Source organism: Chrysochloris asiatica, unplaced genomic scaffold (genome assembly GCF_000296735.1).
Source record: "Chrysochloris asiatica unplaced genomic scaffold, ChrAsi1.0 scaffold00108, whole genome shotgun sequence".
Classification (NCBI taxonomy): Eukaryota; Metazoa; Chordata; class Mammalia; order Afrosoricida; family Chrysochloridae; genus Chrysochloris; species Chrysochloris asiatica.
The window spans coordinates 9,904,252-9,921,315 of NW_006408626.1; the positions used below are offsets into that span (position 1 = coordinate 9,904,252).

Consider the following 17,064-nt stretch of genomic DNA (forward strand, 5'->3'; position numbering starts at 1 on the left):
GGACATTGGCTACCCAAAATGGGGTGGGGGGCTATAAAGGCAAGAAGTGACTAGCTTTCAAGCTGGAACCTAGATCCAGAGGGCGTGGAGGAAGGCAGAATCTCCACTGAGCAGTATCCAATCTGTCTAGGCAGGGCTGATGAAAGGAAATGAGGATAGGTCTCTGGTAATACAATGGTGAATAATTGTTATTGGGACTGATTGTGAGGGTTGGAAATGTAAAGGTAGACGTTCTGTAGCAAGGACAGGAGTGATTAACTTTTCAGTCTAGGAGCGGAGGTACTTGGGACTGTCAAGGGAGAAGAGTGGAGCGGCACCCTACCCAGAGAAGCAGTGACACCAGAGATGGAGGCAGAGACAATGACATGGAGAGATGGAGCAGTTGGGGACTTTAGACCCAGAAAGGGAGAGGGGCTGTTTGCTGATGACTGGGGGGGCAGGCTTGCAGGGTATACCCTTTGGTTGGTTGATGATGCATGGAAGGGATTGTAACCATGGCAATGAAATGATATATGATAGGATGAATGTAAAATTTATTTTCTCCCATGTAAACTATCACATAATTAACAATAAAACATTAAAAAAAATATTGTCAGAATGAAATGGAATGCATAAACATCAATATCCTAGGCATTAGTGAGCTGAAATGAACTAGTGTTGGCCATATTGAATCTAACAATCACATGGTTTACTATGATGCGAATGACAAATTGAAGAGGAATTCTGTCTATTTCATCATCAAAAACAACATATCAAGACAAGTCATAATATATAACACTGTTTGTGATAGGATAATATCCATATGCCAATAAGCAAGACAAGTTAGTACCATTATTATTCAAAATTAAACACCAACCACTAAAGTAAGTAAGGATAAATCTGAAGACTTCTATCAAGTTCTTCAGTCTGAAGTTGATCAAACATGCAATCAAGATGTATTGATAATCACTGATGACTGGAATTGAAAGATTAGAAACAAAAAGGAAGGCTCAATCGTCAGAAAATATGGACTTGATGGTAGAAAAAATGCTGGAGATTGCATGATAGAATTTTGCAAGACCAATGACTTCTTCATCGCTAATACCTTTTTTTAAACAACATAAAAGATGACTATACACATGGACTTCACCAGATGAAATAAGCAGAAATCAAATTGACTGCATCTGTGAAAAGAGACTGTGGAAAAGCTCCCTATCATCATCCAAAACAAGGTCAGGAGCAGACTGTAGAACAGACCATGAATTTCTCATATGCAAGTTCAATCTGAGACTGAATATAGGTTTAGAAAAGTTGACAGGAGCAAATACATAACCTTAAATATAATCCACCTGAATTTAGAGATCATCTGAAGAACAGATTTGATGAATTAGACACTAAAGACCAAAGACCCGAAGACTTGTGGGATGATATCTTGAACATTATACAGGAAGGAAGCAAAATGTCACTAAAAAGACAAGAAAGTAGATAGAGACCAAAATGAATGCCAGAAGAAACTCTTAAACTTTTTTTCCTTTGAGAGATGCTAAAGCATATGGAAGAAGTGATGAGGTAAAAGAGCTCAATAGTAAAATTCAAGGACAACTTAAGAAGAAATGTCAAATATTATAATGAAATGTGAAAAGAGTTGGAGTTAGAAAACCCAAAGGGAAGAACACGCTCAGCATTTCTTAAACTGAGGGAACTGATGAAAACAGTCAAGCTTTGGCTGGCAATTCTGAAGGACTCTGGGTAAATTATTGAATGATGCAGAAAGCATCAAAGAAGATGGAAGGAATACCAAAAAGAAGTCAATATTCAACCATTTCAAGAGGTAATATATGATCAAGAACCAATGATACTGAAGGAAGAAGTCCAAGGTGCTCTAAAGGCACTGGCAAAGAATAAGGCACCAGGAATGGATTGTTGAAAATTGAAATCTTTCAGCAAATTGATGCAGCACTGGAAGCACTCACTCATCTATGCCAAGAAATTTGGAGGACAACTATCTGGCAAACTGACTGGAAGAGATTCATATTTGTGCTCATTCCAAAGTCAGGTGACCCAGTGGAATGTGGATCTCATCGAACAATAACACTAACAGCACATGGAAGTAAAGTTTTACAAAAGGTAATACAGAAACGGATGCAACCATACATTGACAGAGAACTTCCAGAGGTCAAGCCAGATTCAGAAGAGGGTGTGGAATGAGGGATATCATGAGATGGGTCTTGGCTGAAAGCAGAGAATATCAAAAAGATGTTTACCTGTGCTTTATTGACTACGCAAAGGCTTTTCATTGTGTGGATCATGAGAAGCTACGGATAACATTGCGAAGTATGAGTATTCTGGAACACTTAATTGTGCTCATGAAGAACCTACACACAGACCAAAAGACAGTTGTTCGAACAGAGCAAGGGAACACCGAATGGTTTAAAATTCGAAAAGGTGTGTGACAGGATTTCATTCTTGCACCATATTTATTCAATTTGTATGCTGAGTAAATAATCTGAGAAGCTGGATTGTAAGAAGAAAAATTTGTATCAGCATTGGAGGAAAACTCATTAACAACCTGTTATATTGTTGTTGGTGCAGGACTGGGCAGTGTTTGATTCCGTTGTGCATAGGTTCACTATTAGTTGGTACCAACTCAATGGCACCTAACAACAGCAACAACAACCATTATATAATTTTACCTATAAATACTTCAGATAAAGAATCTGTTAAAATGTCAAAATTATTAAACCTAGCAAAAAATCATTCCTTGATATCATCTATTCCCATAAATGAATGCTTGGTGTGGCACTGTAGGATCTTCACTGGACTGTTAACCACAAGGTGCACAGTTCATATTCATTGGCTGCTCCTCAGAAACCTTATACTGATTAGCTATGAGTCTGAACTGACTCCATGGCACTTAACAACAACAATTCCCGAGTCCTGTCATGATGCTGTAGGATAAGCACTGGACTGCTAACCACAAGGTTGGTAGTGTAAACCCACTAGCCACTCCTTGGAAACTCTATACAAGGTCACTATGAGTCAAAACTTACTGGATAGCACTTAACAACAATAATATTTCCATAAATAGTATAGCCTGTAAAATTCTATGAGATAGCTCTACTCTATCTCAAAGAGTCGCACTGAGTAGAAATCAGCCCAGCAGAACCTAACAACACCAATATCCATTTGAAACACTCTAAGAAATGGATTAGCACAAAAGCCACCATCAGAGATCATGAAATGACACAATGATGTAACATAAGCAGATTCTGCAAACACGAAGACTCTATGATCCCTGTTATCATTTCTGGGCCTTGTGTTCCAGTCTTATCTCTCATTTATGATGTTTTATATTCAACCCTATGTGTGTATGAAGAGAAGTACCTTAGTTCAGTGTCTTATAACACTCCAGAGTTCTTTTACTTTCATTTTCTTTTCTTCCATTCCTGCTGTTTCTAGCCATTCTCCACCTTATCCAGAGACTGATGTTATTGTTAAGTATCATTCTGACTCATAGTGACCCTGTTTATGAGTCACTGATGGGCTTTAACTGTGAACATTGTGGTTAGCATTCAGCACTACACCATGACACCTTTTGGAGATTGATAAACAGATTTAATTGGCAGATTTTTTCACGTGAAAGACAGTAAATATTTCAAAACCCTTGCAATATTTTCAGTGTTCTTCAAGGACTAGAACAACAGCCATACTTCTCCATTATTTTATCCACCCCACTCTTACCCCATCTGGTATTATACTTGGTTGCTATAGTTTATATATACAATAAACATCCTAAGCACATTTAAGATTAAACATCAGATCATAAAATATACCAGATGATTCCAAAATTTTTATCTCCAGCACTAAACACTTCCTTCAAGTCTCAAGAGCAAAAATATCCAAATGTCTACTCAGCATAGCTACTTGGATGTCTATTGAGTATTCACAGGTTCAGAAATTGCAAATAAAATTCTTGTCTCTAATCTCTCTGCTCTCTAGACTCTTTCTGCAACACTCTCCTCCTGGTTCAATATATTCTAGCCTTCTTTATAGTACTAGAAAACACCATCCTCAGAGCCTTTGTACTATATGATCTCTCTGGAATACGCTACCCTCAGATACTATCTGATGGTCTCAGCACTAACATTGTGTTATTCGAGGGAACTCTCCTTACCAATCTACCTAAAGCATCTCTCTCCTCTATTCTCTATATTCTGGTACTCTGTCTTATTTACTTTTTGCATCACTTTTCCTATTATCAAAACTTTTATTTGTTTATTATCTACTCCTCTTCATTAGAATTCATGCTCTATGAGAGCAGGGACATTATCTGACATTGTTCTCATATATCTTTGTTGTTGTTAAGTTCTGTCAAGTTGGTTCCAACTCATAGTGGCCCTAGTATAGGGTTTCGGTGGAGTTTGAACTAACCACCTTGTGATTCAAACTGACTTTGCGATCCAGTGCATTATCCTGCAACATCACACCAGACTCCATGGATCTCCTGGCAACAGGAAAACACTTCACAGTACATAGTAACTCTGTAACTACTTTCCTTTTCCAACTCTATGTGAACAGAAGTCTGTGGGGAAATCCTCAGATGTGTGCAGACAATATAATTTCTTGTAGTTATGTGGGTTCACACTGGGAGTCTACATATTGGCTCCACTGGCCTTTGATTTAGCTTGCATTGTCTTCAACATATCTCATCAAGTGTGATTGAAACCACTGCTTCTAGAATTCTGTTCACGTAGTACAGTGGTTTTCAACTTTTATAATCTGGTCAAGTGAAACATTTCTTGAAGTATCTAAATCTTATTATCATTTCTAAGATCTGACTGAATATTCTGTTTATTTTGCTTGGGTGAAGTTTAAGGAATGCCCGAGAAAATCATAAGATGTTTTGTTTGGTTTCTTTTTCTCCAAGATAGTTTTGCACTGTAAATAAGACTCTCCTCAGCAAGATCTTGATGTTACAACTACTAGGTCGTTGTGTTCTTCTGTTAAACAAAACAATTTCATAGAACTTCAACTTTGAATAAGACTACTCTATAATCATGTGTGAACACAGACAAAACATGAACAGTTTCCAAACCACAAAATAGCAAGTACTTTTCCAATTAATATGGAACTATTTAACTTTTTCCAACTAGTACAGAACTATTTAAAAATCAGCTACAGCTTTAATCTCATTCTAGTCTGCTTTCATTATAGATAAGATATATTGAGATACCCAATTAAGAATTATTCCTATTTTCTGATAACTCTTACTTCATAGAAAAGTCCCACTTCTTAGATCCTACCAATCTCACCCAACCAAAGTCTAAATCCCAATATATGCTCTTTTTAACATACTCTTACTAATATAACTCAGGATGCCCATGATGTGTGTTCTCCCTTAATGAAATGGATATTAAACTTCTTGTTTAAGAGCATGTGTGCTCATGATAGTCTTTGGTTGGAGGACATTGACAGCTTATTACATTTGCTGGTAACTAGTAAATCTCATCTACACCCAAGTAACCCCATATAAAAAGAAATTCTGCAACTCCTTGGGTGCTTTGACATAGCAGGAATTCTTAAATGCCATGGGATTAGTCAGTTCTGACTCATAGTGACCCTGCATAGGGTTTCCAAGAAGCAGCTAGTGGGTTTGAACCGATGACCTTGAGTTTAGCAGTCCAGTGTTTATTCTACAGTGTCACACCACTGCAGATAGCTGCAGCAGCTAAGACATGCTGTTGGAAATACTGCTTCTAACTTCTTCAGAAACCTGTGACTATGTATCTTAGGGTGGTGACCCTCAAACTGTAACGTGCACATGAATCACCCAAGGATCATTTTTGTAAAAATGCACATTTTGGTTCATTAGGTCTGGGTGGAGGCTGAAATTAAACTGCATTTGTAAAATGCTCCAGGGTGATGTTGACGACAAAACTTTGAGTATCAAATCTTTAAAGAGCCCACAGACTGACTATAAGTTTGTGCTTCTATTACCCTTTATCAGTTATGGTGCTCAGATGACCACCAGCCAGGTAAGATGTGCAAGAGTTCCTAAACCTGCAGCTCTCCACGAAAATGTTAAAGCACACAGGAAATTTTGTGGTCCTAGCAATTAGGCACAACCAAAAGCAAAAGTATTTGAGTTATGTTTGTAGCAAGCTTATCATCTGAGCATTTATCTTTGAAGTTTTCCAGAAGTAGGCAAGAATTTGAGAAGAAGTAGAAAGGTGATCTGAAAAACATCAGTAGGAGAACAGGGAAGTGAGGAAGGATCCAAAATGAAAATATGGTCTTGGTGATATAAACGTTCCTGGGAAATCACATGATAGAATTTTGCAAGATCAACGGCTTCATTGCAGACACCTTTATTGAACAACATAAATGGTGACGATACACATGGGCCTTTCCAGATGGATACCCACAAGTGAAACTGAGTACATTTATGGAAAGAGAAAGGAGCTCTGGTAGTGTAGTGGTTACAAATCTGGCTGCAAACCTTAAAGACAGCAGTTTGAAACTACCAACTGTTCTGCAGGAGAAAGATCAGGCTTTCTACGCCTGTACAGGTTTACAGCCTTGCAAACCCTATACAGGGTTGCTATGAGTCGGAACCGACTCCACAGCACATAACAACAACCATGGAAAGAGATGAGTGAAAAGCTCAATGTCATCAATCAAAGCAAGGCCATGGGCTGAATATGAAATAGACCATCAATTGCTCATACACAAGTTCAGAATGAAGCTAAAGAAAATTAAAACAAGAGCCAAAATATGACCTTGAGTATATCCCATCTGAATTTAGAGAGCGTCTCAAGAAGAGATTTGACACATTAAACACTAGTGACCAAAGACCAGATAAGTTGTGAGATGATATCATGAACATCATACATGAAGAAAGCAAAAGGTAATTAAAAAGTCAGAAAAGAAAGATCAAAATGGAGGTTAAAAGAAACTGAAATATGTTTTTAAAAGAACAGAAACTAAAATGATGAAATAAAAGATCTGAACAGGAAATTTCAAAGAGTAGCTCAAGAAGATGAAGTATTATAATGAAATGTGCAAAGGGATGAAATTAAAAAAAAGAAAGAACACACTCAGCATTTTTCAAGCTGAAGAGATGGAAATAAAAATTAAATCCTGACTTCAGTATTGAATAATTCTGTGGACAAAATACTGAACAATGCGAAGATAGTAGAAGGAATACACAGTCACTGTACCAAGAAGAACTGGTTGATATTCAACTATTTCAGGAAGCAGCATATGATCAAGTGTCGATGGTATTAAAGGAAGAAGTCCAAGTGGTGCTGAACACAGTGACAAAAAACAAGGAATACAAACACAAATATTTCAACAAACTCAAGTTGAAGGCACTCACTCATTTTTGCCAAGAAATTTGGAGGAGAGCTAGCTAGGCAGCCAATTGGAAGTGATCTATTTTGTGCTCATTCTGGAGAAAGGTGACCCAATAGTATGCAGAAATGGTAGAACGATATTATTAATATCACATGCAAGTAGATTTAACTAAAGACAATTCACAAATTGTCGCAATAGCACATGAACAGGAAGTTGCCAGAAATTCAAGCTGGATTCAGAAGAGTATGTAGACTAAAGGGCATCAATGCTGACATCAGATGGATCCTGGCTGAAAGCAGAGAACACCAAAAAGACGTTTACTTGTGCTTTACTTACTGTCCTAAGGCATTTGACTGTGTGGATCATAACAAACAATGTATAACATTGCAAAGAATGCGAATTCCAAAATACTAAGATGTATTCATGTGGAAATTATACATAGAACAAGAGGAAGTTGTTCTAATAGAACAAAAACATACTGAATGACTTAAAATAAGGAAAAATGTACGTTAGGGTAATATTCTTTCACCATATTTATTCAAAGTATATGCTAAGCAAATATAGTTCAGAAACTGAACTATGAGAAGAAGATTGTGATATCAGAATTTGGGGAAGACTCATTAATCATCTGCCATATGCAGATGACACAATCTTGCTTGCTGAAAGCAAAGAGGACTTGGAACACTTGCTGATGAAGATCAAAGAATGGGTTACATCTCAATGTAAAGAAAAACATAAAAACAACTCACAACTGGATCCGACTAAGTCAGAGTAGGAAGAAGGAGAGGCAGACTGCTTCTGAATGTTTAGTCACTGGAAACCTTGTGAATAACAGTGGGACATCAGATATAGTGCCAAAAGTTGGAAACATTATGAATAGCACCCAATTTTTGTCAGATACAGTGCTAGAAGATGAGCCCTTCAGTTTGGAAGGCACTCAAAATAGGATTGGGGAAGAGCTTCCTTGTCAAATTAGAGTCGACTGTGATAATGTGAATGGAGCATAGCTTTCAGGACCTTCATTTACTAACGGGATACAACTCAAAAGGAGGAGAAACAGCTGTTATTAATCTGAACATGGAACTGAAGAAGTATGAATCTAAGAAACTTGTAAGTTGTCCAAAATGAAATGAAATGCATGAAGACAGTTACCCTAAGCATTAGTGAGGTAGCATGAACTGACTGGTATTGGCATTTTAAATCTGATAGTTATATGGCTCACTATGCGGGGAATGACAGATTGAAGCGGAATGGTGTCACATTCATCATCAAATTCGTATTCCATCAATTCCCAAAGTTTTGGTCTTTGACAATGCCTTCAGTGCACCTTGGATTTTTTTCGTCAGTATCATTGGTTCTTGAGCATATGCTACCTCTTTAAACATTAACCATTTCCTTTTGGTACAGTGACTGTGTATACCTTCTATCTTCTTTTAACGCTTTCTACATCATTCAATATTTTGCCCATAGAATACTTCAATATTGCAAGTGAAGGTTTCAATTTTTTCTTCACTTCTTTCAGCTTGAGCATGTATTTCCCTTTTGGTTTTGTAACTGCAGGTCATTGAGAATTTCATGTAATAATTAGTCTTCTTGAGCTGCTCTTTGAAATTACCTGTTCAGCTCTTTTACCTCCTCATTTCTTCCATTGACTTTACCATCTCTATGCTGGAGAGTAAGTTTCAGTCTTCTGAATTCCGTTTTTGTCTTTTACTTTTCTCTTGTTTCCTTAATGACCTTTTTCTTTCTTCTTTACCTTTCTTTCTTTTTTATTTTATTTAAGTTTTCTGTTTAATTTTGGATTAGAAATTAAAATACACAATTTCTTATTTCAAGATGAAATTTAAAAATTATCCTATTATGACAGCAGCAAAACTATAATTCTGCAGTTACAAAAGAACTAAACGGGTATCCATAATTATGTTATTCTCATGTGTATAACTATGATTCTAAAATGAATATAATTTCTGAACAACTGTTGCCAGCTTTTTAGGTTTAATTTAAGCATACAGACATTTTCAGTTATGGGCGACAATATGTTATGTTCCATCTACTTTTCTGAAAGTAGTCTTCAAGAATCAACTAGCCCTACAAACTGAGGTATTCAACTAGTCCACAAGGCAGGCAGAAAACGTTTAACTGGGATACACTGCACTCTCACATAACATCCAGAGAATGTGATACTTTGCAGCTACTGCAAGTACTTCACTGTAGTATTGCTGTATTTTTCAGAATTAATTTCATCCCAAGAGTTTAAGAATTTTTACATTTGATCCGTATCAAGTAACTTTGGGTGACATTCTTCTTTTCTAACTTTACTTTCTTGAATGACCTCATTAGTGATCTTGTTGTTGTTGTTAAGTACCATTGAGATGGTTCGGACCCATAGCCACCCTGTATAGTGTTTCTGAGGATCAGCTTTTGTGCTTGAACTGCCAACCTTGCAGTTCAAAGCAACTTTGCAGTCCAGCGCATTAACCCACAGTGCCACACCAGGACTTCTAGTTGTTGTTAAATACCATCGAGTCGATTTCGACCCATAACAACCCTGCATAGGGTTGAACCACCAACCTTGCTAGGTACCCACAATTTGGTGACCAGGCAAGTCAAGTCCGCAATAAAGAAAGCCCATATTCAAAAGAGCTGAACATACTCAAATGATTTATTTTCAACATAAACATACAAACTCAAATCAAGCAATATTAACAAGATGAAAATAGCATCTCTTCTTCTAAGGTGCTCTGGTAGCATCGCGTTTACAATCAGGCTGCTAATCTCAAGGTCAGAGTTCGAAACTACCAGCTGTTCTGCAGGAGAAAGATGAGGCTTTCTGCTCCTGTAAAGATTTACAGCCTCAGAAACCCTGTACAGGGTCGCTATGGGTCAGAATAGACTCCACGGCACATAACAACAACAACTTCTAAGGCTTAGGTTTTGCCCAGAATTCCTGATACATGGACTACATCATACCAATAGTCATTGTGCCCACAACAAAGCCCTGGGCTGCCACCCACATGTGGATCAGGTGGATGGACATTTTCGTATTTCCCTTGCTCTTCAATTTGCATAATCCATATGCAGCGATTGCTGTAAAACATGCCATTCCAACGTGACAAACGATGACTCTTTAGCTTCTCAGGTAAGTTTGGATCCCTGATCTTCATCATATAAAGGAAGAGAAATGCCTGTGTGGGATGACATAGTGATTGAAGAAACTTCCAGTAGTCACAGAACCGCGTTAGCTCCCTCTGGTGTCTGTCTCTGCCTGCACACCTTTCCTAGCCAGCTTCTCTCTGTCCTTTATTGTCTTCTTAATAACCTTTTACTTTCTTCCTATGTGAGGATCTTGATGTCATCCAACAACTCTTCTGGTCTGTGGTCATTAGTGTCTAAGACATCAAATCTCTTCTTGAGATGATCTGTAAATTCAGGTGTGATATGCTTAAGGTCACATTTTTGCTCTTATGCACTTGTATTAATTTTCTTCAGCTTCATCCTGAACTTGCAGATGAGTAATTGGTGGTCTGTTCCACAGTCTGCCCCTGGCCTGAGCTTTTCCATCATCTATTCCCAAAGATGTAGTCAAATTGATCCCAGTGTATTCCATCTGGTGAGGTCGGTGTGTTTAGTCATCTTCTATGTTTTGTTTTGTTGTTGTTTTAAAGGTATTTACAATTAATAAATTGTTGGTCTTGCAAAGTTCTTTCATGTGATCTCTAGCATCATTTCTATCACCAAGCACATATTTTCCAACCATTGGTCCATATTTTTGCATTCCATTCATCAGTAATTATCAATACATCTTGATTTAATGTTTGAACAATTTCATACTTAAGAAATTGGTAGAATTCTTCAATGTTATTATACTGGCTTTAGTGTTTTGCACATAAATTTGAATAATAGTGGTATTAACTGGTCTTCCTTGTAGGCATATGGATATTACCCTATCACAGAAAGCATTGTACTTCAAGATAAATCTTGAAAAATTTTTTTTAATGTTTTGTTGTGTATTGTGTGATAGTCTACATGGGGGAACATTAGTTTTACATTCATTCCATCATACATCGTCTCCTTGCCATAGTTACCATCTTGTCCATGCATCATCACCCAACCAAAGGGTATACCCTGCAATCCTGCCCACCCTCCCCTCACGGTCCTCAGCACACAGCCCCTCTCCCTCTCTGGATCCCTAGTCCCCAGCCACTCCATCTCTTCACGTCATTCTCTCTCTTCACGTCATCCTCTCTGTCTCAATCTCCGGCCTCACTGCTCCTCTGGGTGGGGTCCCGCTCTCCGCTCTTCTCCAGTGATGGTCCCAGGGCCCTCCGCTCCTAGACTGAAAGGTTAATCACTCCCCTCCTTGCTATAAAATATCCACCTTTACATTTCCAGTCCTCACAATCAGTCCTGGTAACAATTATTCACCCTTGCTTCCCAAGGGACCCATCTGCATTTCTTTTCATCTGCCCTTCCTAGACACATCGGATACTACTCACTGGACACTCTACCATCCTCCCCGCCCTGTGGATCTAGGTTCCCTCTTGAAAGCTTGTAAGCCAGTCACTTCTTGCCTTTGTATCCCTTCTCCCATTTTGGTTGGTCAATGTTCAAGATGGCCATCCCTATCTCCTCTTTGTGTGGAGTGGGTAGGAATAATTCTTGGAGTGATTTATTTCCTCTTTTGGACTGCTGCATTTATAGGTGGATGCTCAGTTTATCAAATTGTATCAGATGATGCTTTTTTCCTCTTCTTTCTTCTTCGGGTTGAGCTTTGTTCGTCCCATCATTGGAGCCATGACAAGTGGGTATTTCTGCAGGTGTGGGTGTTTCTGCGTCTGTCTGCCCTCTCCTTATCAGTTGGTCACTTCGGTCTCCACTTTACTCCTTTGTGAATGTGTCACTGACTCTGAGCCCATGAGTCCCCAGGTCTTGCCTCACTGTTGGCCGACCAGGTCTCTACCCGGGCTCACCATAGTCTGCTGAATGATGCAGGGCTTAGCTCACTGCTTCTTTGGTGTTCTTCGGTCACTTCTCTTTGTGGGTGATGTGCATGGTCGCCACACAGAACACGTTTTCCCCTTGTGTCTTAGTCTTGGAGGAGGATTTGCACTGAGAGGACCCAACCACTTGCCTTGGTGTCTTGAAATGTTCTTTTTGATGATGACTGTGACTACACTTCTCTTGAATTTTTCGTTTCTGGAGTCTTAACTTGGCCTCTCTAGAGAAGCAAAACCAGGGAAACTTATATATGTATCATGTTTATATTAAGGAAGTGATTCACAATTGTTGAGGTAGAAGAGTCCCAAGTCTGGGGCAGATGAACCATGATTGGCAAGCAGATCAGTCAGGAAGACAAGCAGGCAGGTCTGACAAGCAGACTGACAGTAAGTCTGGCTAGTAGACAGACAGGTTTGATAGATAGATAAGCAGGCAGATAATAAAGCAGGCCACTGACACAAATACAGAGAACTAGAGGTTGGAGAACAAGTTGGATGCAAATTCCAGATCCAAGCAAGCAAGTTTTGCCTGAGTGTCCATTATAATGGAAGTAGGCCACACCCCAAGAAATAATCATTTCAATTGATTGGCTGCTCAGAGCCAATCTTCATAGAGTTAACTACATTGTATTTGATCTCAACACACAGATAACCACATTTCAACTGCCAAACCACTGGGAATACTGACCCAGTCAAGATGACTCAAAGCCTTAACTCTCACATCAGGATTGTTAGCTATATGGCTCTCTGGTTCAAAATGTACAATACCAGTCTGGTATGGTGCTGTAAGATTAGTAATGGACTACGAACCATGAGGCTGACAGTTCAAACCCACCAACTGTTCCTTAGAAACACTATACAGGGTCACTTTGAGTCAGACTGATTTGAAGGTACTTAATACAACAACAATACCTAGGATATGAATCTTTATGCTTTCAATTTCATTTCTGAAAACTTACAATATTCCTAGATTTATACTTCTTACATTCTATGTTCCAATTATTAAGGGAGTTTTGCTGCTATTCCTCCTCATTTTGAGTTATGCTCCATTAGCAAATGAAAGTTCCAGAAGTTTCATTTCATTCATGTTATTATGGTGGTGAATGGAGTAACAGGGTCACTATGAGTCAGAACCTACTAAATGGCATTTAACAACAACCTTGGAGTCCTGGTGTGGCGCTGTGGGTTAATGTGCCAGACTACAAAGCCGTTTGAACTGCAAGGTTGGCGGTTCAAGTTCATCAGCTGCTTCTTGGAAACCCTCTACAGGGTCCCTTCTACAGGGTCACTGTGGGTTGGGACCAACTTGATGGCACTCAACAATAACTAAAAGAAAGCTTAGGGAAGGTTGTATACCTTAAAATAATCAACATTTGAGATCAAAAGGATAAATTAACCAAGGATAAATTTCAGAAGGATTAGAAAAGAAGGAGAAATTGAAACCGGAAACACAGCAAGGAAGTAGAATAAGGAATTTTATACGATGGAGTTGCCTTTGAGGAGGCAGCTTTCTTCCTGTCATATTTTGAATGCTTTCTAACTTGAGGGGCTCATTCCCTGCACTTTATCTGACAATGTTCTCCTGCTATTCATAATGTTTTGTCTTCTGGTACTGTATCTGACAATAGTCCGCTGTTGGTGGTTGTGGTTATGTGCCGTGGTGTCAGTTCCCACTCATAGCGACCCTGTACAGGGTTTCTGAGGCTGTAAATCTTTATGAGAGCAGAAAGCCTCATCTTTCTCCTGTGGAACAGCTAGTAGTTTTGAACTGCTGACCTTGAGGTTCACAGTCTAGTTTGTAACCACTATGCTACCAGAGCTGTTGTTCATATGGCTCTCAGTGGCTAAATATTCAGAAGTAGTCTGTCTCTTCTTCTTAGTCTGTCTTAGTCTGGAAACCTTCCTGAAACTTGTCTACCATGGGTGACCCTACTGGTCTTTAAGATACAGGTGACATAGCTCCCAGCATAACAGCAACAGGCAATTTGGCAGAATATGACAATCTGATGGATGATTAGTGGAAGGAAGCCAGTTATTGTTGTAGTTAGGTGCCATCGAGTTGGCACTGACCCATAGCGACCCTATGCACAACATAATGAAACACTGCCTGATCCTGGGTTAACCTCACTCTTATTGCCATACTTGAGCCCATTGATGCTGCCACTTTGCCAATCCATCTTGCTGGGGGTCTTCCTCCTTTTCTCTAACCCTCCACTTTACCAAACATGATATCCTTCTCCAGAGAGTGGTCACTCCCGACAATATGTCCAAAGTAGTTTATTATCAAGCCTATTACTCTGTGTGCAACTAGAACTTAATTTCATTGAGGAATTTGTGAGCTAATATAGAACATACCATAGAATTATCTCAAGTGAGGGGTGTGTATTCTTTCATGTTTGAGATCTACTTTCAGGGACATGAACTCCTAGCACTTTTTGAATTTTCCTTATATAGGTCTAGTGAGCGCTCAAGTTACAAAAAAAAAAAAAAAAAAAAAAAATCCTCCCATTAGGAAGTTGTACTTACAGGGAAGTTGTACTTAAAATGTTCATAGATTCAAACATGAAACCAGAATTAGGTCGTGCTCTGCTACCACTACCAACTGCTTTTAAAGGGATCACATTAGAAGGTTTTAGATAATGTAGTAGAAAAATATGAAACAAAACTCAGAATCATAAGAAAGATCAGACTTTTTAGTGGGATAGAAAGTAGTAGAACCTCTGATACTATGGCACTTTATCGCCTTTCAGGTCTGGACATGAACTTCAGACAAATGATAGGCTAGTCTATAAGGGGACACTATATATAAGCACTGGATTGCCAACCACAAGGTCAGAGGTTCAGTCTCAGCCACCACACCTTGGAAACCCTAAACAAAGTCGATATGAGTCATAATCTACTAAATGGCACTTAATAATAGCAAGAGTGACACTATAGAGGTATGTATACCTTAGAATCATCAATATTTGAAATAAAAAAGGTAGCCTTAACCAAGGACAAAGTTCTGAAGGGTTAGAAAAGAAGGTGAAATGGAGACAGGAAACACACTGAGGAAGTGGAATAAGAAATTTGACATTGTGGGAATTAGAATAATTGATATGAAACAATGTGTGTATACACTATTGAATGGAAAACTGATTTGTTCCATAAATCTCCACTCATTCACAGTAAGAAACTAAAAAAAGAATCACTCCACAAATGAGTAAACTAAGCAATTTTTTATAAAGCAAGCAAACAAGAGAAGTTCGTGGATAACTTCCATTATCTTTTCATTTTATTTTTCCATGGATTTTTTTGAAGCCCCTCATATTCACAGTAGTCAAATTTCAGTTTAGAGGTGATTGAGGGTCCAATGTGAACAGCAACTGTGGGTCTAATGTGAACAACTGCTCCTTGATTAGTGGAGACTTCATTTAAAAAATCAAGTCAAAGATGAGTCATCTACTCCCCTTAAGTAATGCTTACAGTCAAGCGGTGAATATACTAATGGTTAGCTCCTTTCATGGAGTTCTGTTGTGGCTCTGTGGGTTATATATGCTGGACTGAAAAGTCAGTTTTAACCTCAAGGTCAGCGGTTTAAACTCACTAGCCACTCCTCAGAAATCCTATACAGGGTTGCTATGGGTTGGGGGACTGTATGGCACTTAACAGCAAGCTCCTTTCATAAGGAGGCTGGTAGTGTATTGGGTTACACACTGATGTGCTAACTGCATGGTTAGCAATTTGAATCTACTAGTCGCTCCACAGGAGAAGGATGAGACTTTTTGTTCCCATAAAGATTGTTATTGTTGTTAAGTGCCGTCGAGTCGGTTCCGACCCATAGCGACCATGTACAGGGTTTCCGAGGGTGTAAATCCTTACAGGAGTAGAAAGCCTTATCTTTCTCCCGCGGAGAGGCTGGTAGTTTCAAACCACTGACCTTAATGTTCACAGCCGGATTCGTAACCACTATGCTAACAGAGCTCCATAAAGATTACAGCCTTGGAAATATTCTCCAGGGTCACTAGGCGTCTGGACCAACTTGATGACACACAGCTGCAGCAACAGGTCATGGCATAAGTGAACTTTTCCACTGAGGGGAGACCCTTTAGGTTACAAAACAACTTTTCCTTTGACTACAGGGGCTTCTGAGAGACCGGGGGTGATGTCTTAAATGGATGAAAACTGTTTTCTTTTCAGTATACCCATTATGTAAAACAAACAAGTTGAATGTTAAATGTTCTTTGCAAGCATACTATTGATCACTCTTACTTTAGCAATTAGCGGTATCATAATTCACACACTCTCAATTTTTTTCCAGACTCTTTTCTCATTACCACAATTGAAAAGGCATATGGGCTATGATTCAGTAATGATCCTATTAACCAACAATTCTTTAAAATGATCCCTTAGGTCATTAATCTCTCACAAAGCAATCCTCCTAGATTGTTGGAAATGCCCTTGAGCCATTTAACATGATTGTGTGTTGTTCCCTTTAGGCACATCCCACAAATCAGGCATGTAGGGATTGACTTCAATGTCTAGCTCAGCCTCATCCTCTTTCTACTTAGCTAGCAAAGATACCTCAAAGTGCAAGAAGACTAGGTTCAGATTTCTAGGACAATAAAAAGGGGTAGGAAATGAAGACAGGCTTCTTTCTTGCTTTCATGTGTGATTAAGACATTGCTTATTAGACATGTCTAGTGTGGTTAAATATCTCTTAGCACATGCTGCTGGCCATAGTGTTCTACAA

The 17,064-nt window shown here is 38.8% G+C and overlaps 1 pseudogene; it reads right to left on the reverse strand.

Moving 5' to 3' along the window:
- Window positions 1–10,255: 10,255 nt before the first annotated feature.
- On the reverse strand, window positions 10,256–10,536 carry LOC102838612 (annotated as a pseudogene).
- Window positions 10,537–17,064: the final 6,528 nt, after the last annotated feature.